The 22,801-nt window shown below is 42.1% G+C and overlaps 1 protein-coding gene across 6 annotated transcripts in view; it reads right to left on the bottom strand.

The window, feature by feature from the left end:
• Positions 1–22,801, bottom strand: part of LRFN2 (leucine rich repeat and fibronectin type III domain containing 2) — a 2,062,896-nt gene that overhangs the window by 752,792 nt on the left and 1,287,303 nt on the right. For 2 of the 6 annotated variants that reach the window (XM_069608745.1, XM_069608744.1), the window contains one exon: positions 19,031–19,218. The exons of the other annotated variants lie outside the window; for them this stretch is intronic. The gene's annotated coding sequence lies outside the window, so the exon portion shown is untranslated. The remainder of the gene's footprint in view (positions 1–19,030; positions 19,219–22,801) is intronic. 6 annotated transcript variants of the gene reach the window in all.

Genomic DNA, 22,801 nt, shown 5'->3' with positions numbered 1-22,801 from the left:
ACACAGCCAACTACAAGACTGGGACCATGGATAGGGTTGCAGGCACCATGTCCATCACCTATTGTCAGACTGAAAACAACAGGTCCACATCGTGGAATGTGCATTGCCTTGTCACCTGGCCTTGCCCACTGTGCCCAAGATCCCAGCCTGTCTCCTTTCATCTGCATTGAAAACATGCAGCCTCTAGGAAATCCCCTAATTGACCGCGATATCTCCAGTCATCAATACATGAATGAAGCTCAAGTATGCCTAAAGATCAGCTGTGTCCAGATACCTGATAGCATGGCCGTAATTTTAGGGGTGGACAAGGGTGATTGTCACCCTTAACTTTTTCGGGCCAACCAATTTCACTCCTCAGTTTTGCATTAGAGTTCGGTAAGGTGTCTTGGTGCTGAGGTTTCGTCTGTTCGCCTTGCCGGCGCCGGCAGCATGGCGACATTGTGTCTGCGCGACAAGGGATGGGGGCTGCAGCAAACACACGTATCACCTTCAATGGCTTTAAGCTCATGTTCTGAGAGAGCTGCACTGTTCTCCAATGCAACATGCCGCTCTTGGTGTTTTGCATGATGAAAGCATGCTGGGAGACTGTTAATGGCTGTAATTGGCAGCCATCCATCGCCCACTCCTGCCTCAGTTTTTGAGAAGATTGACAGATGACTCTTCAGAGGCATTCTACTTACGCCACCACTGACAGTAACAAGGTACACGCCTGGCTTATTTCCCAATTGATTTAAATGCTCATCATTTTGTCGAAACCTGTTTTCCACGTTTTAACACAAATGCGGTTATGTTTTCGCAATAATATTGACCTGTTTCCTTATTGAATCTCTAATGCATAAGTTAATCACAAACCTAACACCATGGGTGCTCTATGTCACGCTTTAATGTTTACGAAAGCATTGGGGTGTTTCTGCCCTGCCTCTCCAAAAGGTTTCCCTAATGTTGTGTATGTTTCAGAACATGAGAGGGTCACATCAACAACTTGGACAGGCTGAGGGTCATGAGAGGGCAAATAGGGCATCAGAGAGTACCCACAATTTTGGTGCTGCAGGAATAATGAATTGGAAACTTTGCAGCCTGCAGCCCATGTCATATAGTACGAAACACATTAAAAAAATTGCAAAAACCATGCTAACGCTAGTATCAGGGATCTTTAAAATGTAGACATGGTTGTATACTAATTAACCTTTTCACAAATTACCTCGGGAGAATTGACATAATTTAGAAGGTCAATTAGGACATATATTCGGGTGATACCCCCCGCAACCGCCCACTCAATCCAAAACCCCCTGCAAATCCCCACCCAATCCCGTTATATTATTTATAATCCAAAACCAACCCAATACATATATAAAATAACTAAAATAATGTAAAGGTCAATTGTGCATAAGGTCAATTAGGACCACTATAATTAGGTCAATTGTGCAAAAGGTCTATTGTAAAAGGTCAATTTGGGTAATACCATAAACATATGCATTATAGCGGCATGTTTGCTGAGTGGTGCACTAAGGATCATTGCACAGTGTTTTGCTAGTATGATGTAAATTATGTGAAATTACATACATTGAAACAGTGTAAGCCTGATGGTAAATCAGTCATATGCCCAGTGAGGCCAACATTATTGGAAGAAGGGTGCTATAGAAGACCACTTCACATTACATATTTCAAGAGTCACAGTCCCTACCGAATACTCATAAAATATTTTTCAGCTGTGACCCTCCACCTTACAACGTTTGCATCGACACCAGATTGCTCTAGCTGCAGGGACAAGAACACTAGATCACAATCAGAGCACATCGCTGGGCCCCACACATGACACCCAAAAGTATCCACATAAGACGGAGTGCACACGCAAACCCTTCAATGCAGCACCTGGACTCCAGTCTACAGACCTTCAGATATCCCAGCAATGCTACAAGGCCACACCAGCGAAATATAAATCCCCTGCAGACCAGGTTTTAATTTATCAGCAATTTTACTCTCCACCCTCTGCAACTAATCCACAACAAGACTGATAGATTTGACCTTGGCTGCATGGTCTACAAGGCTTTCTGGGGCAAGAGCCTGCACTACATCCAACTCTCTCTTCCAAAATACCTTCCATTTTGAGGCCTTCGCTCATCTACCTCAAACTCTCTGAGAGTCAGACGCTTCTCCAGGCAGAGAGTGGGGGGTAGATCTGTCTTCTCTGCAGGAGCTTCCATTTGGAATGGCCGCCCTGCCCATCTCAAACTAGAGCCGGACCACTTGAAGTTCTGGAAGCAGCTCAAGACCTTCCTCTTCTCCTCTTTCTCTCTCTCTCTCCCCTGCTGACCTACCTGCTCCTGTGCCAACTGGTTGCTTGGCTACCCTCAGAATCTTACTGGTACCAGACTCCTCCATGATCAGTCTCCCCTGCACTGCCTCTGGTCGTACCGTGCACTTAGGGGCTGTTACACAACAGTCCCCTGCCTCTTTCACTTTCCTGAGTCACGCTGCCCTGGCTGCACTTACTTAGAGAAATGCTGACCTGAAAGCGCTTTGCCCTTCCCTCACCCTGGCACTTCCCCTCCACCCTTCCCCTAGCACCTTACCTTGTCGCACTTGCATCATCTGAATGACACAAGGCCTAGTAAGTTTGCTTGTCCTCGCTCTGTCTTGCCTCCCTTGTCTTGTCGCGCCTACGAACACTTGTGTACAGGCACGTTACAAATGCTATATCATAACATATCATGCACTGTTTTTGAATTGTGTGTGCGCACCATCTTTAAGCAGCAGCACATTTTCCGACTGGAAATTGAAAATTGCAATTCTTGAAGCATTAGACTGCATAATAGTTTATGGAAAACTCTGTTGCTCTGGATCTGCGGATAAACAGGTTTGCATTTAGGTTACTATGTCCCACGCAACATTTTGGGGAAAAGTACTCCGCTGCCTGACAGATACAATTCTCTCTCAGTTGCAACAATTCCGGGATGCCAGCACTAATTTAAACCCTATCCCTACCAAAACTGAGTTTGCACAACCTAGTCAAACAACCACATGAATCTCAAAATGTTCGAACGACATTAATACTAAGTGCCAAAGCATGTGCTTTTATAATTAACAGCAATGTATCCTTCAACCTGCAAATTCAAAGATGGCTGACACTGTGTGCTTTTAAGTAACACTTCTCAAAATAAAATATTTCTGTTTAAACTCCAAATTCAGCACCACCCTTAAAGGATTGGTACTGTCACGCCTGGATGTAGCACGTGCACTCCTCTTGGGGTTCACCTTTTCAGTTGTCGTGCTACACAAAGAGGGGTTGCACCCTAAAGATGGATTACTCAGCATCATCAGGGAAGCCAGTCATATCTCTTGGAACTGCATTGGCTGCCTGTCCCAGCTTGGATTATCTATAACATGGCATGCATTGCAGTGCCTGAAATAACTGAAGACCTGCCTGTTAATGGGATTCCACATCGAGCAGTATGGGCCTGCATGTGATTAACACCTTGCTTTCCGCGTCCTATCCGTCAAGGAGACCAGCACGGGGACTTCCACATTCTCTGAACCCACTTTAACCTCCCAGTAAGGTGTGAATTATATACATGTCTACCATACATTTAAAAAATAGTGGAACATTTGTTAGGATCTGGGGTGGGTACACAAGTGCATATCTGTAATTGTGGTGATAGTTCATGCACAGGCTATCATTGCAGCCCCTACTCCGCCACCCCCCGCAGCACATCTACGCACAGAACATGTGCAATTAAACAGATGAAACGTATACCAGAACGTGTGAGTTTCTCATCATTCAATTGCACTGTGTGAACCCAGTGTTTGCACATGTGATATGCCATGCTAGGCTGCAAATTGCAGACCATGCATGGGTGGTGATAGACAATCCAATGAGAAATTAGCTAACGCCGCATACTACTTTCCTTTATACCAGAGCAGTCCTCATGTAATGTTCACACACCAGACAGTTAACACATTAATGCAAACAGTTGCCTCGCTTAAATAATTGAAATGCACGAACTTTGCAAATTTGTTTTGTCGTAATTGTTAAATGAAGACAGCCATGACATGTCTTGCAACATCTCGTGTAGCAGCAGTGAACGCTTCCCTCGAATTACATTGTGAAGAGCAGATTGAAAAATCTGCGTCCTTCTGCAGCTCATTACTGGAGGGTTCATTATTTATTTATTTTTTTTAAATAAATTGCAAAAGCTTTTTGAATGACATTATGAATTCTATATAATTACATGCGCCCAGAAGATTCACCCATCTAGGGTGTTTGGCAAATCACTCGAAAGGGGTAGGCCTTGAACGTGCATTCACATAGGTCACAGGATCTACACCAGGAAATATGTTCATACACTAAGAACTGCATTCAGGGTGTATTGAGAACTCCATTAAGTGTGCATGTTTTGTATATAAACAGGCGATGCAGTTTAACAGCCCTCAGATGTATACAGTTTAGTAGTGGTGCTTTGTTTGAACTTTAACATATAGTTCATTACAAGGTTTTTTAATTTCCCCTAAAGCTGAAAAGGCACAGTGTACAAAACATAAAAAATAAAAAAAACCTCAACTGTTGTATGAGATACCACATACGATATATATATATACATATATATATATCAGTGAAAAAACTTTGTTAAAGGGACGTTATGGTTAAGTTGCGCTACTAAAAACCTATGAAATTCAGTAAAAAAACTTTGTTAAAGGGACGTTATGGTTAAGTTTCACAGTACGCAAAACTCTAATAAGAAAGCAGTTATCATTTCAGTATTCAACATGGCAAGATTATGAATATGGCACCTTCATCATGTATGCTGCACACACTGCTTATGTTTCTGCATGAGTAGCTTAATATACTGGATAGAACTTCATAATAGAATGCTATTTATATCAATGCATTGCTTAATGCACTAATTAGCTCATGATATTTATCCCAATTATCCTTGACAGTTTTTGGTCAGCATTATAAGAATCCCTTGTACAGAGTTTTTATGAAAAGAAAATGCACATGTGATGTCATCAGTGATGTCATCAATGACATTTGTGATGTCATCTTTGATCCGCGGACTACCGCCATGTTTTTTTTTTCTTACTTTACTCCTAAAATCTTCACATAACCTTCTCCAAAGCAACCCTTACATTCCAAAATAGAAAGGCATTTCCCGTAAAAGATAAAGAAATGCCATCTTCTTTAAAATTAACAGCATTACTGGCATCAATATTCTCATTATTACAGAAGAACATACCAGCTCTAAGCATGAAGGCACACATGCCTCGATTGATGACACACCTAGCAATGTTTTGCTGAGGACAAAAAACTGAACTATTGTCCCATATTGCCCTAGGTAGTAATCCAGAAAAAATTACTTTCGCATTTGGAAGGATCTTCATTACGGCTTGAACCAAGCGTTCCAAATCAGCCAACAAAGTAGGGGCACTGACGTTGCCCAAATGGAAAGCACCATAGTGCAAAACTACCACATGCGGACTGTTCATCGTGGCCATATCCTCACAAACTTGTACAATTCCCTGTACATTACAATCAGGCACAGTGCTCCACACCACCTCCACTCCTTTCACATCAAAGTTCTTTGCAACATGCCTGCATTGAGCGTACTGTTGTAAACCATGCACAAACATATCTCCGAGCACCAACACCCTGACTTTCTCCACTTCTGCCATCTTCACTACACACAGTCTCTTTCAACACAAATCCACAACCTCGACATCTGAGTGGCTGATCCGTACAGTCTTCTTTCCATGTTGGATTTCCTGGAAAAACCCGGATGTATCACGCCCGGTGTCCGCGGACGGCATCCACTTTACTCTCTGTGCCATTCCCTCATTGCATACAGCTAAGCAATCACACAATACGAATAACGTCCTCAGAACACCCCCATTTTGTGAATTTTCGAACATTTCAGGACAATTATCATTTCATTATTCAACATATTAACATTACAAATATTATAATTTCATCTTGTACTCTGCACACAATGCTATGTTTCTCCATTAGTAGCTCAGTATACTAGATAGAATACCATAATACAATGCTATTTATATCAATGCATCGTTCAAAGCACTAATAACGGTATGATATTTATTGCAATATCCTTGACACTTTTTTCGCAACATTATAATATAAATCCCTAGTACACAAATTCCATGAAAAGTACATACACATGTGATGTCATCAGTGATTTCATCAATGACATTTGCGATGTCATCTTTGATGTCCTGGGTGTTAGTCTTAGCAGTGCACGGTGGTGGCGCAAGTTATTTTTCATAGCTTACCATAACTTGCGATTTTCAGGGGTCTTTCGGCTGTACTTAGAACCATAACGTCCCTTAAACTAACTTTTTTTAATATCACGCAAACAATATACAAACATGGCGTGCAAAAACCAACTTCTCACAGATGGCTTTACACAGAATGTTGCAAAGTAAGAATTTATGCTCGTTCACAGTGAAGGTCAGCTGCTTCCATTTTTTTCTCGGGCCCCGGAGAGGCTCACGAAGCGGACTATAAGGTTGTATTGTGTTTTGACCTTGACAGACAGAGATTGTGATGAAAGACTTCTCTTGAAGGAGTGTTGCTAAAACGTAAGAGAAGATAAGGATGACATTTCTGAAACAAAACCACTTTTATATATTATATCACTAAGCGAAAGATCGTTCGCACACGCGGAGTCATATTTTGGGACTGCACTACTCGTAGACAATGGAAATTGCAATTGTACTGTAAGTAACCCTTTAGATTATTTTATACCAAATATAATTACAATAGCGTAGCATTAAACATCGCTCAAGTTGAACTTGTTCGTTGAAAGTGGCATAATGTTTTCTACCGCGCATTATCACCGCCAAATTGATACCCTGTCATTTAGAGGGCTCTGAAAAAGGCAGACGACACAGGGTGGGTTAATAGAAATAATGTAACCGGTCTTTAGGCGGTCAAGCGCTCTACTCGCTGTGCCACTTCACTGTAGCCTGTCAAGTGGCACAGCGAGTACAACGCTCGCTTTGACATCCGTGCACACCTTGCTAACGCAAGTTTGAATCCCGGCAAGGCCAAACTCAGCCTTTCATCCTTCCGTGGTTGATAAATGAGCACCACACACCGTGGTTAATAATAAGCACTGCTTAGATACCTCACGGTTCTTAGCGCTATATGAATGGGAAAATAATATTATTTTATTATTGACATACTCCGTTGCACTATCTTCGATAGCAAATAGTTTCACGCCCTAATAAATAAAATGATGATTTTAATGAAGATCGGCTGGTGAGACTAATTTATGTTTTTTAAAACAGGTATGTGGCCCCAGTTTGCCTATGTCACGATTTACAGACTCTAGCGGATGGGGTCTTCAACTGCCAGGTGCAGGTCCAAATATGCAACTTCATGACCCTCACCATTTTATGGGACAATCGCCAAGGACCGATATGCCCTTACGCAGTACTAGCGGCTACAAACAACATACCAACCTATAGGGTGGTCTAATGGCTCGTTGTTGGAGCAACCTTCCGATTATCAGAGCGACCATTTACTGCTTTTATCATAAACCAACAGCCTATCTACCGCAAAGGAACAACGCGTGGCTCAAAATAAACTTTTGCTGATCGACAGCAGAGACAATAGCAAATCGCTGAATATTCACTAAACATTTCATGGGAAATAAATGTACTTTACCAAATGTACAATCCTGCTGTTTACTTTTAAACCACAGTTTCATATTCTGAATTGTGGCGCACTGAGTTTAAGCTGATCTAACACCCTCTGCACCGCAAAGGAACATCGCGTGACTCAACATGAACTTTTGCGGATCGACAACAAAGACAAATGCAAATTGCTGAATATTCTCTAAACATTTGATGTCAAATAAATGTACTTTACAAAATGTACAATCTTGCTGTTTGCTTTTAAATCACTGTTTCATGTTCCGAATTGTAGCGCGCTGTGTTGTGACATAATATGTGTTGTCTTCCGGGTTCTGTGTAAAGTCACTTAGGACTGGAGAGGACTGGGCGCGTTTGATGACGCACCCTGTAACGTCACGGAGAGAGGCTGGGAATATGAATGCTTTGATAATATCAGGCTTAGAGGCGGGAGATATGATTTAGTGTCGCAAAAGCAAGTCAGCCAGGTCAATAGCGCCAGTCATAGGATTATCACATAATGTCGGCGCACACCAGCCGGATTTATCGTTTCTTTAGTGGACAAAAAGTCGGTTGACGCCCATAGGAAATTGTACTATTAGCAGACAAAAGGAGTGGTCTTAAAACACTTTCACCCTGACAACGAACAATACAAACAACGTTCTCAGAACACCCCCATTTTGTGTAATTGCAACCATTTCGGGACACCGCGAGTGTTCTTAGAACACATTCAACTAGACAGATTACAATACGGACAGCGTCCTGAGTACACCCCCAGTTTGTGTATTTACGAACAATTAAGTACACCGCGAGTGTTCATAGCTCATTTTTACCTTCCTTGCGAACAAAAATGACACATGCTCCGTCCTCTAAACACCCCACCATTTAGTTTATTTACAAAATATCAGAACAGCCGTGTTCTCTGTGGACAAATCGAACGCAACAAAAACGTCTAGCACATAAAAAAACAAAACATTGAACCTATCTCATACTCCCCCACCCTCCCCAAACACTCTTACACACCAACACACGGCACTAAATACAATTTTTTATCCACGTTTCACCGCGCTGTACGCGGTCGACCGCAAATACAAGATGGCGGGCGCCACAGAAAATCTGACGCACTCCACGCCCCTCGCCATCCAATCAGCGAACACGTTGCATGTCCGCGGACATGACGCAAGGCCATGGGCCAATCGGGCTGCTGTCTGCGGAGCGAACAGGGAAGTCCGTCCGCGAAGCGAACACAGATATCACTATTTTTTTTGCCTTACGTTTTGGTCATTTTATAAAAAACTACTGGACGGATTTACACCAAATTTGCAAAAGCACGCTTTCGGGACCAGGCCGCCACTCCTGCCGCAAATTTGGTGTAAATCCGTCCAGTGGTTCGGGCTGTAGCCATGCGCAATGTTTTTTCCCATTCAGTCTATGGGAAAAAAAAAGTTTTGGGACTCCCCCTATAACTTTTCCCCCCCTGGAACAATCCTCACCGAACTTTGCAAACAAATTCAGAGTGGGCCATATACTTTTTTTGCAAAGTTTGGTGAGGATTCGTCCAGGGGAGGCGAAGTTATAAGCCACCCAAAAAGTGCTCTTCCTATGGAAACACCAACTTAACCATAACTACATGGCCACTACATGGCCACTACCGTGGCCATGTAATGTATATATATATATATATATATATATATATATATATATATATATATATATATATATATAAATATATATATATATATTTATATATATATATATATATATATATATATATATATATATATATATATATATTTTTTTTTTTTTTCTGATTATCTGGGGAGGTCTAACACGTCTCGTTCTGGGAACTGTCATCTGGTGTCTGCGTTCCGCTCTTCCATGACTCCCTTCCTAGTTCCTGACCTTGGTTCTTAGTTGTAAACTTCTTCTTGAGTTCTGTATGATTTCCTCAAATACACATGTTTTTAATAGATTAAGCATTTTGAATTCAGAGGCCTTTTTTGTTTAGAAACAATGGCTGCATTTTGGTTCATTCTTCATGTTGTGCTTTGCATCTGGTACATGTTGATGTTTTTAGGGGCTGAATATACACATGTATATGTATATGTTCTTCATGTCTGTGTGCAAATAATCTTCATGTGTATGTGGGAGTATTATTCGTGTATCCTCTCCCCCTGATTCTTTAACATCTACCCTGCTCAGCTGGCACTTCTCATTTCCCCGCTCTCCCCAAACCTCCAGTGTTATGCAGATGACACTCAACTCTTTTTCAGAGTTCCTGCTGACTCACACCTTCCTTCACCCTGACTGCCTATCTGCCACCCAGACCTAGTGCACTTCCAACGATCTCTGCCTCAATGCCAGCATAAACGAGATCCTTCTGATTGGGACCCCTTCCGCCTCCTTCTGACCTTCTCTCTGGCCTCCCACCCTGGGCTCCTTCTTCTGAAATCAGAAACCTTGGAGTCCTATTTGACTCCTTTCACTCCTTCCCCGTCACACTCAGGACATTGCCAAGAAGACACATTTTCAGCTCTTACTTCTGCCAATACATCCATTTACTTTACTTTACTTTATTACATTTATATTGCGCAACCATGAACCATTAGGTGTGAGGGCGCAGACAAGACAAAAAAAGACTTGGAGAAACCGGGATAACAGGGGTCGAAGAGAGAGAACTAAGGATCGTATACTGCTACTTGAAGAGGAAGGTTTTTAGGTCCTATCTTCCTCTTGCTGATATGTTCCCCAACATACTCTTATAATGGTGCCATCCCTTCTGTTCCTGTTTAGGTTGTTGAGGCTGTCGCTTCATCTCATCATCACGTCTTCTCCTTTGTCTAGCACTGTGTGTCTTTCCATAATGTCATCAACTTCCAATCAGAACTTTCCCCATTCTCGTCTCATTTTTTCTCTTTCTTTGTATTCCTCTCTTTTCTTTACTCTCTCTCTTTCTCTCCCTTATCTTTTCTCTTTCCCTGTCTTCCTCACATCTGTTCTCTCTTTCCTTCTCTTCTCATCGTCTTTCCTGTTCCTTCTCTTCCTCCAAACTCTTCTCTTTATCCGCCACTTGTCCACCGCTACCTGCCCTCACCTTCTTTTTACCTTTCACATTGGTCTTTCATATAATATGTTTTAATCTAATATACCCTCCTATCCATGTGCCTGACACAGTTGTGGTCTCATGTATCTTGTCCTGTATGCCGTTGACTCTCTGATGCGCCTCATCTACTTCTGTTAACTTTGCATGCATTCTGCGGATAGCGTCAGATTCTTCCTGTAATAGCGCTGACCCGTTCCGTCATGCTGGTTAAGCATCAATTCTCTTTTATTTTGTACCTCTTCCACTTCTTCCTCAAACATTTTCCACAGTTCTAATATACTTAATCTGTTCTGTAAAAGTTGCAGCACAGATTTCGAATGAGTGCTGTCTTGAGGCCATGGCATAAATATCTTGCCAGCTACGTATGACCCACTCAATGTGGTTGTGTCTGCCATGCTTACAATGTAAAACACAATGTACCAATGATCAATAAAGGCTGCTTCAACTCTTGATCACATTTTTTCACTGTGTTTCAAAACCCTCCCCACAATAGTTCCCCCAATTTCACCTCACTTGCGTCTTTATTTATTTATGTATTTATTTATATTTATATAGGGCGCAAGCAGCCCAGGGGCATTGAGGCGCTGTTTCTTGCAATAACTTAGTTACAGGGTACAGGCATGAGACCGAGTCCTCAATAACACACAACCCTTCCATCAAACAGTACCACAATTGCTGCTCACACTCCGGGCCCCTTTCCCCGGTCCACAACACCATTTCACCTTTCTACCAATACAAAACTCACGTCTACAATTCCAGATTATCCCCCAACACAAGTCTTGCACCAGCAAATATTAACACAAATTAAAATATGTCTGTCTCCCATATCTCAGGGATCTTCCCTTTATCCATACCCTGTAAAGAGGCTTACTACATGGCCTTCTTCAACGTTTGTCGAAGGTATTAACTTCTTTACCATTTTTACTTCTGGTACATGTTAATATTGTTAGGGGCTGCATATACATATTCTTTGTGTCTGTGTGCAAATATCATTCATGTCTGCGTGTTAGTATTCTTCATGAATATGTGCTCTTCATGTATATATGTACTCATGTCTACTATGTATAGTTTGTGTGTATAAGTAGTCATCTAGTCACTCCCTATCTCTCTCTATATATATATTGATAGTAACTTCTATTTGTGCCACTATTTGTTACATCATTTATTCTATTCATAACGTCAACTGCATGGTCTCGGTTTATTTTGCCTTTCTCCCCTATGCTCTTGGGGCGTTAGGGCTGCCTCCGAAGATGTATTCTCTCACCTGGACGATACTGGCCAGGGACAGGGATTGGAATCTGTACTTGCATACTGATCTGAGTAGGGCAATGGGCATTACATGTTTATTTATCTGCCCCATTACACAGACATGTTTAATTTGCAATGATTTGAGGAACTTTTTCAGAAGTTTGAGTCCTTGTACTTCAATGATAAAACCCTGCATTCTCAATTATTTTTTCATAATTAAATCTTAAACGAGCATTGAAGTCTCCTGGAACACTTATTATAGAATATATGTTATTTATTTATAAATGCTGGCTATAGTTCCTTGGCCTGTGCTATGGTTAGCAAAGTCAGGCATAATTGCTGTGTCGTGTAATCCGTGCTCATCCTACCAGTCAGTGTACATCCTTATTCTGCACAAACACAAGTAATCATTATTATTATTATTTTTTTTGTATATGGTTATAAACAACCTTTCACAATCAACAAATTCATCTTATCACAAACACATATTAAAACATACACAATTTTTCCTCCATTCAGGTTAGGAAAACAATGAAACAATTTCCTCAAACCTTGAAAAGCTTGTTAAAACAATATCCTTTTCTTTAAATGTACCCATTTCAATTACTTGACAATCCCAAAGGAGAATATGCGATGCAGGTGGAGAACGAGGAAAGAAAATGAAATGAGTGGGAGAGAAGAAAAACAACGAGATAAAAAGAGACAAAGGAGGAAAGAGGGAAGGGGGGAGAGAAATAATAGGCCAGCAGATTTTTTTAGCACCAGATGGAATTCAGACTTGAACATTTTTTATCAAAGTTTTCCAATTACTAAAAAACAGGTTTACCCTTGTTACCGAGGGCCTAAAGCCCCAGCTTACAACTCTCCAGCATTTGCATCACTGCTATTGTCTTTTGCTGAGACTGACCATCTATGAATATTTCCCATAATTGATTTTAAGCCCAGTATGTTGTCTCAGATACAAATTTGTTGTCTGTCTGGCCCTTCTAGTTCCTTCACACTCCATCACTAGATGTTTAATTGATTGGTGTTCTGGATTTTTGCACATATGGCAAAGGTTTATAGCCAACTCCCCCATTCCTTTTTTTGCTAACACTTTGCCGGTGTGTAATAAATTCAATCTCAAATTTAGGAATTTGCTCCTAATTCTCCAGTCGGGAAATTTGATCAAGTATTTGCTTAGACAACCCAATTCTCAATCATTTGTTTTGTAGGGGTTTGGGGTGGGAACAGATCTTAATTTTCCGATAGTCTGTATCCAATCCATTTCCTCCAATTTCCTTTTTGCCTTCGTTGGGTTCTCTTGCAGCAACTCAGTCCCTATCTCTCCCTCTGCAGGTAGATCTTTCACCATTGAATGTAATTCACCCAGAAGTTTTGATCCCCCCCCCCTCTGAGTGCCTCCTCATGTTGTCCTGGGCTGTGACAATTTGCTGTTGAAATGTTATCAATTTCCAACCAGCTTGGCATTTTAGAGATCTGAGGCCCAGCTTGAATCTCAGATTGTCCATTGCCAGGTTCATTGGCAGACCCAAAACCTGTTTCCACAATCGGTCTTCCCATTTCTGCCACATGGTATTCCATAACTGGAGTTTTGCTTCAAGACCATATAACAGAACTGGGATTACTTTTGCCTGATAAAATTTCAGTACAGAGATGATGGAAAATTTCCCATACTTCCACAGGATTTTCTTCATCTGTGGTGCAAGGGGTTTTATTTTCAGTTCCACCTCCACCTTGCAGATTGCCGGGTGCACATAGATTCTGTAACCCAACTAAACCAGGTCCTCCGCCTTTGTTATCATCTCAGCCCACATTGACCAACTGGGGAAGGTGATTTTTATTTATTTTTTGCCTGAAGACCATTACCTTGGATTTAATAGGGTTAGAGAGAGCCCATTTTTGGCAGCATATTGGTGAAGGCCATTGAGCAGATGTTGTAACCCACTGGCCATTCTATCCAGGACCACCATGTTATCCGCATAAGTGAGCCAGTGTATTTGTTTCCCATTTAACACTGAAATTGCCAATGCAAATGGTGCTAAGTAGTCCCCCATGTCTGCTGTGTACATATTGAAGAAGAAGGGGGCCCCTAGGCACCCCTGCCTTACCCCAAGTTCACTCTGACTGGTTCAGACATATGTCCCTCAGCATCCAATCTCACTCTGATCTCATTCTCTCTGTGGAACTCAATGAGCATCCCAAACAAACCTTCCGGTAAACCCTTTGCTCTCAACTTCACCCAGAGCCTTCCCCTGTCCACCTGGTCGAAGGCCCTGGAAAGGTCTACCCATGCTCTATACAGTTGTTCTTTACCCTTCTCCTGCGTCCTTTCATTCATAAGATTTAACACCATGCCATTTATTGCGGTTGATAACCCACTCCTAAACCCTGTTTGACACTTGGATAATACCCTTGCTCCTCTCTCCCAGGTCTCCACCTCTCCCAACAGGACTGTCATAAGCATCTTGATGTCAATGTCCAAGAGGGCGATAGGGCGGCTCCCTTGAACAGGGGAATGACTGTAGCAGTTCACCACAAGGGTGGAAATTGCTTCTTTGCCAGGATCTCTCTAAAAAGCCAATTGAGCAATTTTGCCCACAGATCCAAGTTATTCGTTAATACTTGATAGGTCAGACCATTTAGTCTGGCTGCTATCATGGTCGACCCTTTTAAAATTAAATCTTCAATGTCTGGTTACGTGAAAGTCAGATGCCATTCTGCCTGAGTGTTGTATTGACAGAGAGTTTTTTTTCCAAATGCTAAGGTTAGGTAGTTAATACATTCTTTCTCTGGAACCATATTACATTGTTTGTGTGTTTTTTTGCCTTCCAACTCATTTATTATAGACCGGAAGCCCTTTGCATCCCTCTTAGCCGACAACTCCAATATATGTTCCCCGTCCTGTTAGTATCTTTTTCGGTTCCTCGACAATAAGCATTCATTGTATGACTTTTTTAAGGCTTTTTTCTGTCTTTTCAACCTCCTCATTACCCAAGTTACTTTTTTTTATCTGTCTTAGGTTCTTGTTAACTTCTTTTTTTCCTTTCCATTGTTTCCTCATCATTTATATGTCGGTGAACATGTTTTGCCCCCCCACTATTGGTCTTTGGTGGATAAGTCAGCCAAATAAACTTTACAAAGATTGAGGGGAGAACAGCTCTATTTTTGAATATGTTCAGGCAGAGCTGATAGCCTCTCATTAAGGGCTGGTCCCCCTGCTTTATAGTTAAGTTGCCAGACTCTTCCCTTACTCACCTCTAGACACTGGTTGTTTTTTAGTTGAGTTCCTGATTTTATATCTGGGAAGCAAGCCAAGGTGATCGCTTCTTCCCCCTTCTCTGATATTCAGGGTGATTCTTTGTTCGAAGAGAAGGCATGAGAGAAACAAATAATCCAGTGTTGATATAGAACTACCCGGGATTCTGGATGATTTAGCTGGTGTATCTCCTGGCAGATTTCCATTTGACATTTTGAGGTCCCATTCTTTCAGAAATTCTACCCATAAATCACCATTCTTCATAATCCTCTTCCCCTTTGACTTTGTTTGATCCCTTGACAGATTAATACATTGTGTATTCAGGTCCCCGTCCAAATTTATGTCCACACCCGAGAATAAAGATTTCAAGTGGCCCAGCGATTTGGCTAACTGGTTCAAGAAGACACCACGATCCATGCAAGCTGGGTTCCAATAGATATTCCAAAACAATAACACTCAATCACATTTATCATTCTTCAACGTTGCTTTACACAATTGCAAACCCTGCGTATGCAATTCTACAATGCTGATATGCTTAAATTTGGCACATTTAAAGGCTAAAAACATCCCCCCCACTCGGCCTCCCTCTTGCTTTCTGGGAGGCACCTTGCACCTCTATATGGTAACCCTCCACTGCAATTTGGTTTACTATCCACGTCTCTTGCAGCATCAGGACATCGCCCTCACCAAAAAGAACATTTTTCATTGCCCTTGATGAAAAATGATTGGGCCCCCTTGTGTTCCAACAAACAACCTTCAAACCATCATTTCTAAAGAGGTTGTTGACCCAACCCCAATTTCTGAAAAACCTCAGTGTGGAGGCTCGGGAGTAGGGCCAAGGTACTGTCCTTGTTGGTATCTCTTGGGGACGTACCGGGACTGGTAGAGTTTTCAGGTTGGGTTAAGTAACTATCCCGCCCTCCACTGGTTTTGGGAACCCTTAGGCCCCGCTTGCCTCTTTGTTTGCAGTGGTTCTGATTGGGGTTTTCACATTAGCATGTCCCACTTCTTCAAATCCGATTTTGCGTTTTCAATAGCCACATACATCTCTCTTGAAGCACAGCCAACTTCCGCAACCCTGTGGTGACTTGGATCTGGGAATCTTACAAACTCTATATCATTATTTTTGATTAGACATAGACTTGGTACTTTCTTTAGAACTGAACGAATCACCCCTCGATTTAGAAATGTTGCTTCCTTGTTGTTTGTAGTCATCGTTAATCATGAAGAAGGCAGAATTTAATTGAATCACCCTGTTGGAATTTCACTCAGGGTTAGTGAGCCTCCAAGGATCTGCAAACTTTGCCTCTTCAGGTGTTTTGAACTACAACATCCAGCAGCTGTAGCAAGCATGTCACAATTACAGCCTGTCTACTATTGCATGCCACGCAGTGAGGAAGACCATGCGAACAAAGTATGGTCGTGTACCACATCATTGAAAAAACAAGGTGAATTTAGATTCAAAAGTTCTCAGCATAGAAAAAGCTGCATTGAACTTTTTCCCGGGAGAACCAATACGGATTTCACAAGTCACAGCTGTAACCATGCCGTACGGTGGGCGACCCATGTTTTTTTTATAAACTGTCATATTACGACACACATGTGACAGCTTCCTTGATGGTAAGTCTTTCTAGATGTTTAAAACGTGTTTAACAATCTAGCAACATTTGCTTACATGTGATTTATTTTTTACACAAATATTGTAAAGAAAACAGTTCTATTACATCTCCATGAATGTGTCAAGCAACCAACTTCCAGTAGCTTAATAGGAATTAGCATTGGAATGTATTTGCATATAGTCAAACCTTCTGCAATTACATTTAAAGCACCGTGATTCATTTCTTAACCCAAATAGACATTCACTGGAAACCAGCTTAGAATCTCACCGCATAATGGCTTCCTGTGCTTAAACGACCAGATAATGCTCAACTTCGAAACTTAATCTATGGCCTTGACACAGCCATATGAACAACTGCTAAATAAATAACTATTGTTTACGGTCCCAGTCACACAAAACAACCTGCATTTCACCAATTCCACAGTGTACATGTGGACATCTGGGTGTACATTACCTTACCAACACCTTGCCCAGATGGCAGTTTTCTACATTTACTCAATATTGTATTTCTAATGTTTGTTTTGGTGTAACCCGTCTGTTGCCCATTGGAATTGTAGTATGTCTACCCGCTCCGATACAGTCACCATTACAGTACGCCTACTAAAGACATGCATTGACCTTTTTGTGCATGCTGGATGACTCTCTATCAGTGGAAAATATGAGTAATGCTTTACTTCTTATCGGTCGGCATCCCAAATGAACAACCACTAAGAGCTGAAGAACTTGTCACACCCCATTGAATATTATGGTTCTGCATGTTTTCATCATGGCAGGCTTTCCCACTTGCACTTCAACTCTGCAGTTTTCACTGCAGCCATTTTAGCCGGATATTTTATTGGGATAAAGTCTCCCTTTAACCTACCTCCACCACGTCACCACCCCCAAATACCCTATCACAAACACATATATATTTGTAAGAATATATATATTCGTCCAAAACAACCGCCGTGAAAACTGTACATTTAAAGTGCAATCGGGGAAACTGGATCTGATGAAAACCTGGCATACAAATGATATAGCTATAATGACACCAGATGGCCTAGTTGAAACCGACCCTATGTGCCTGATGTGAAAAACACTAAGGGCCTGATGTAACATTATTTCGGTAAATCAGGCTCTAAGTTGTTGTTCCTGTTGGAACAGTTTGTGAGTTGCTGTTTTTGCTGGTGGTAGTGACCAACACACGGTATTACTGTTAATTTCAAATCATTGGCAAGTGCTTGTTGATTTCAAATTGATGATCCAGTGGTGCAGTGACATCTGGGCCCTGTATACAGCCACTATGTTCAATTATTCTTAAGTGCGCTTTCCGCGTTGTTTTGCTGATATACGTTCTACCACCCAGACACTTGATGTGGAAGAAGTGCAAACAAGAGCAAACCTACCTGTCTGCTTTGCTCAAGCATTATTTAAGAGAGGTTAAAAAAATGCATTCATTACTTCTTAGGCTGCCTCTGTTACAAGAGACATTTCTGCGCTGGTAACAGCTGATGCTCAGGCGCTCTAATATCTAATGATATTCCCACGCGGCCCACCACAACTGAGAAGTATAGCTTAGCAGGCACCACCAACATCTGCAGAGGTCAAGAGATCAGGGCACACACGTGCGCGGCAGCGCCGGGCCTGCATTTAGCAGGGTGCTGGTGGTCATGGTCTGCACTCTGCAAATGTACGTGAGGGTGCGTGCATGCTGAAGGCCTGGGAGACAGTGCAAAGAAGAGGTAGGTTTGTTTCTTCAGCATCGGATCACATAGACAGGTATAGACAGGCAGGAAAACCGAGTGTTACTCCTGTCTCTCCGCTTCCTGCCTGCTCGCATTGTGCATTTCACCGCCGCATGTTGCTGTGACCTGAGCCTTGGGGGTTTAATGGCATGGCTCCACACCCGTCCCTTGGGGCCCTGTCCTGATTTCCTGTCATTTCTTCTTCTTTCTAGCCTCTGCTGCACCATTCCCCTCCCCTACTAGTTTTGTTTTCTGTGGTTGATTCTTTGATCTTCTGCCGAGTTTACTGGGCATCCCCTTTATATGATTGAACTACATTCTCCTATCTGTGTAAGTACTTGACTTTCAGAGAAGAGGATCAGACCTACGCCTTATATCCTGCAAAACAACCTCTCATCACTATGAATGGTTTCACTCTTCATGGGCCTTACCAAAGTTTCAATAAGGCAGGGGCTTCCAATCTGCGACTCTTCACACATGCGGGGTTACGCCTCCTATGAACTTTCAGCATTGACTTCATTGGCAAGGGCTGATGGGATTTGCAGTCCAAAACATCTCAAGAGCCACAGGTTGCAGATCCCTGGAATAAGGACTCCCCAAAATGTATCTGGTACACCAGCTAAAGAAAGATAGGACAAAGCACCTTAAGTCTATTTGCAATGACCCATCTCAATACCACGACAAGAGACCATCCTGGAAAAATCAAGAGACCATCGGCAAGATACCACGGTCAAACAACTTTGGCATAGCTGCCCGAACACAAGAATCAAAGTCAGGTGAGGAAACCCTGAAAGGGAGGCATCCAGACATTACATGGAAAGGGAACAGACCAGAGGACCAGCTCAAAACACAATCTATCTTTAAATGTAGACTCAACGTCGAGGAATTTGTGACCATGATTTACAATTCATAAAAGATCCATCGCCAGGCTTGGACTGACCTATAGGGCAATAGGGCAATGCTGGAACCAAAATGCTAGTGTGGTCCAATTTCTTGGGTCAAATTGGCCCACTTTTTAGGCTAGTTTGATGAGTGACTTCCCTATGTGGGTAATAGTTTTGACCATTATTTCTGAAAACGTATTCTTTCAATTGCACAATTTGCATCATATTGTATGAAAGAACCCTGTGTCTGTAAATGATGAGCCCAAAACAAGGGTGGTGTTTGTTAACACTCCAGTTTTCGATGCCGGAACATCCATATATATAGACCTTGATATAAATATTTTTAAGTCTACAAAATCAAAATAGAGTTGTTGACTTAATAAGATTACTCATTGTATATTATTAAAAATAACCTGGGAAATAGATATATGGGTGTTATTGCTTGATAGAATCTAGCCCGCTGATCAGTCACACTCTTTAGCTCTTAAGTGCATTGCTACAAGTTGCTCAAAAGAATCTTTCCATATTTTTGTACTGAAAAATCGATCAACGAAGTGAGGCAATAATTTGAAGGTAAACCTCGGTCTGTTTATAAATGTGCATGAGTTCAACATCCCTTAAACTAGTGGGATTATTTTTGCACTTGGTGAACCAGTTGCACAATTTCAACAAAAGAGGAATCCACATTATGGGGCTGATTCATGGAATTTGTGCGCCGAAAAACAGGGATTTGTGCGCCATTATGCCTGCAAATCCCTGTTTAACAAATGGGGTTTGCAGGCTGAAAGGCGCACAAATCCATGTTTTTCGATGCCCAAATTCCATGAATCAGCCCCTAAGAGTTTTGATTTAAAGAACTCAATGGGTATTCCATCAGGGCTAGGAGATTTCCCCATGGATAGGTAGTGGTTTTGCTACCCCACTTGCGATAAATGCCATCCGCTTCACTGTCAGTCAAATGACCCTGGTTCTCCAGTGACATGAAAGAGGAAGCTGTGTCTTTTAAATAAAGCAAAATGCACACCCCATTGGTCTTCTAGGGTGTTGCTATTGGGGGCTAGCTCCTCACATGTATTTCTCTTATTAATGATGTGTCAACATCTCCTTGAATCCTTTTTAGCAAAGGCAATTTAGCAGCTAGCATTTTCTTTGATCTTTGTCTTTTTTCTTCTCTCATGAATATGCTATAGTTTTGCCCTAGGGTCTGTGCCTGTGCTAGGTTTCTGTTCCCTGATGCTTCTAATACATTCTTTATCAAACCTTGATTTAACCTATAATTTGTGTTTTGAGTAAACCTCAAAGGTTTGTCAGAAAAGATCTCACACCACACACTAATATATCTGTTGACATAAGATAAAACACAATCGTCTGTAGATTGAAACCTATCAATCTATGGTATGGTCTCTGAGCATATCGCTATCTTGAATCCTTACATTATTTAACAAAGTGACTACGGTGTTTGCCTCTTTTATGTCCCTTTCAACAATCGATAATAAATCATAATATGTAGGAAAATTGCTCACTCTCTAACTGAGGGGTCACCTTGAAATCACTTACCTGCCTCCAATTCACAAATTAATCCAATATATAATATAGATGGCTACTCAAGTGGCCTACTTGATACTTGCTTTTGGAGAAATGTGTTACATCATAAAGGTACAGGAAGGGGGTGATTTTCCCATGCTGAGCAATTGAGACTCTTCACAAACAAGGAACCTCATTTTGGGGTAGACGGTACCCCGTAACACTGTTTCCCAGAATTCAAAGCAATGGAAATAGATAAAATGCACACGGTCTACGCTGCAGCCTGCTACCAGACGTCCTGGCTCGGGTCCACTTTTTCCAGCAAAAAGAACAGACCATGGCGGCGGGTCGGAAGAGAGAGCCGCCACATTTCTGATGGAAGCAAATCGCGCTATTGCAGGATTTGGCGCCACGTACCCTGGCAAACAGGCGGAAGTTGCATGTGGTGATGGCCTGTTTGCAGGCGCAGAAAATCAAATACCGATCGGGGTTCCCTTGTAAGCTATTATTTGATTTTAAGAACAAAAAATATACAATCAGAGTTGAAGGAGTGTTGGTAGGGCTGATGAGTGGGCTGCAAGAGGGTCCTGCTAAAGGAGAGTTACTTCAAAATCAGGGATCGTCTAACAGAAATAAACTGAGAAGGCCAAGATGGAGGAAGCTCCCGGAGGCAGCGCTCAACATGAACAATAAATGATGGGACCCAAGGCACCGGATACTCAACACAAGTTGGCTGTGGAGCATTTGGACATGGATCCAGGCTCTGGATATGAAAGGTGATCGCTGAACATGACAAGCGGGTGAGCGCAGACTCCACAAGACGGATACGACTGGACATGGGTGGGGGGAGAGATGATATCATGAAAGATTGGTGTCGGACCAACTGTCTTCTCAATTGGATGATCTGTTAGAGCACAGGAGGAAGGGCTCATGCAAAGTTGATTTTGGTTTGTGTTGGGAACATACATTCCTGGTTTATTGGTTATTATGGCTATTGGGTACAGTTCACAGTCCACAACACTTTTCACAATATAAGTCTTCTGAGCAAGAGGTTCTTTACTTGCCGCATCTGTCTAGCACGCCTGCCTCCCATCGCTTTGGGGTAGGTCTGGCACAATGGACATAATCCATGACTGACAACCCTTATATAAAATGCCTGTCCCTGACTGTGAGGGTCAGAAGAAATGGGGGTGGCCATAATGGTCCGCAAAGGGTTACCACTGCGAACACGGGATTTGCTGATGAAGGACACGCAGGGGAGGTACCTGCTGATTAAGGGATTCCTTGGAGACTGTAAAATCTCTCTTGGGTGATCAACGGACCAAATGAAAAACAGGGGGAGTTTGTGGAGGGTCTTACTGGGACTGTCAGGAGCTTTATGGAGGGTGATGTAATACCGGGAGGGGACTTCAATTTTGTGGTGGATCCACCGATAGATACAACTCTGGCTCTGACTAAAAATGACAAATCTAATTTTTACACCATGACCATATTACTTGAGGGAGCTATTGCTCATTGAGATGTGACACTTTGCTCATACAGGGGAAAAAGGATACACTTTCTTTTCAGCAGCACATGGGGACTTCTCTAGGTTAGATATGTTTCTGGTTTCCCCCACGCTCATACCATTGGTCACTACTATAGAAATCCTCCCGAAAACACTTATGGATCATTCCTCTCTGTTATTAGAAATTGACCTGGAATTAGGGACCCCACGGCAAAACCCCCCCTGGAGGCTCAACAAATGCATCCTTGGGGACACGGTGGCGATAGAGGTAGCAATAACCCAATTTT

The sequence above is a fragment of the Ambystoma mexicanum genome, chromosome 4q (assembly GCF_040938575.1).
Source record: "Ambystoma mexicanum isolate Mex_15411 chromosome 4q, UKY_AmexF1_1, whole genome shotgun sequence".
Lineage (NCBI taxonomy): Eukaryota > Metazoa > Chordata > Amphibia > Caudata > Ambystomatidae > Ambystoma > Ambystoma mexicanum.
The sequence above is the reverse complement of the archived record's forward strand: the minus strand, read 5'-3'. Positions and strand labels throughout refer to the sequence as shown.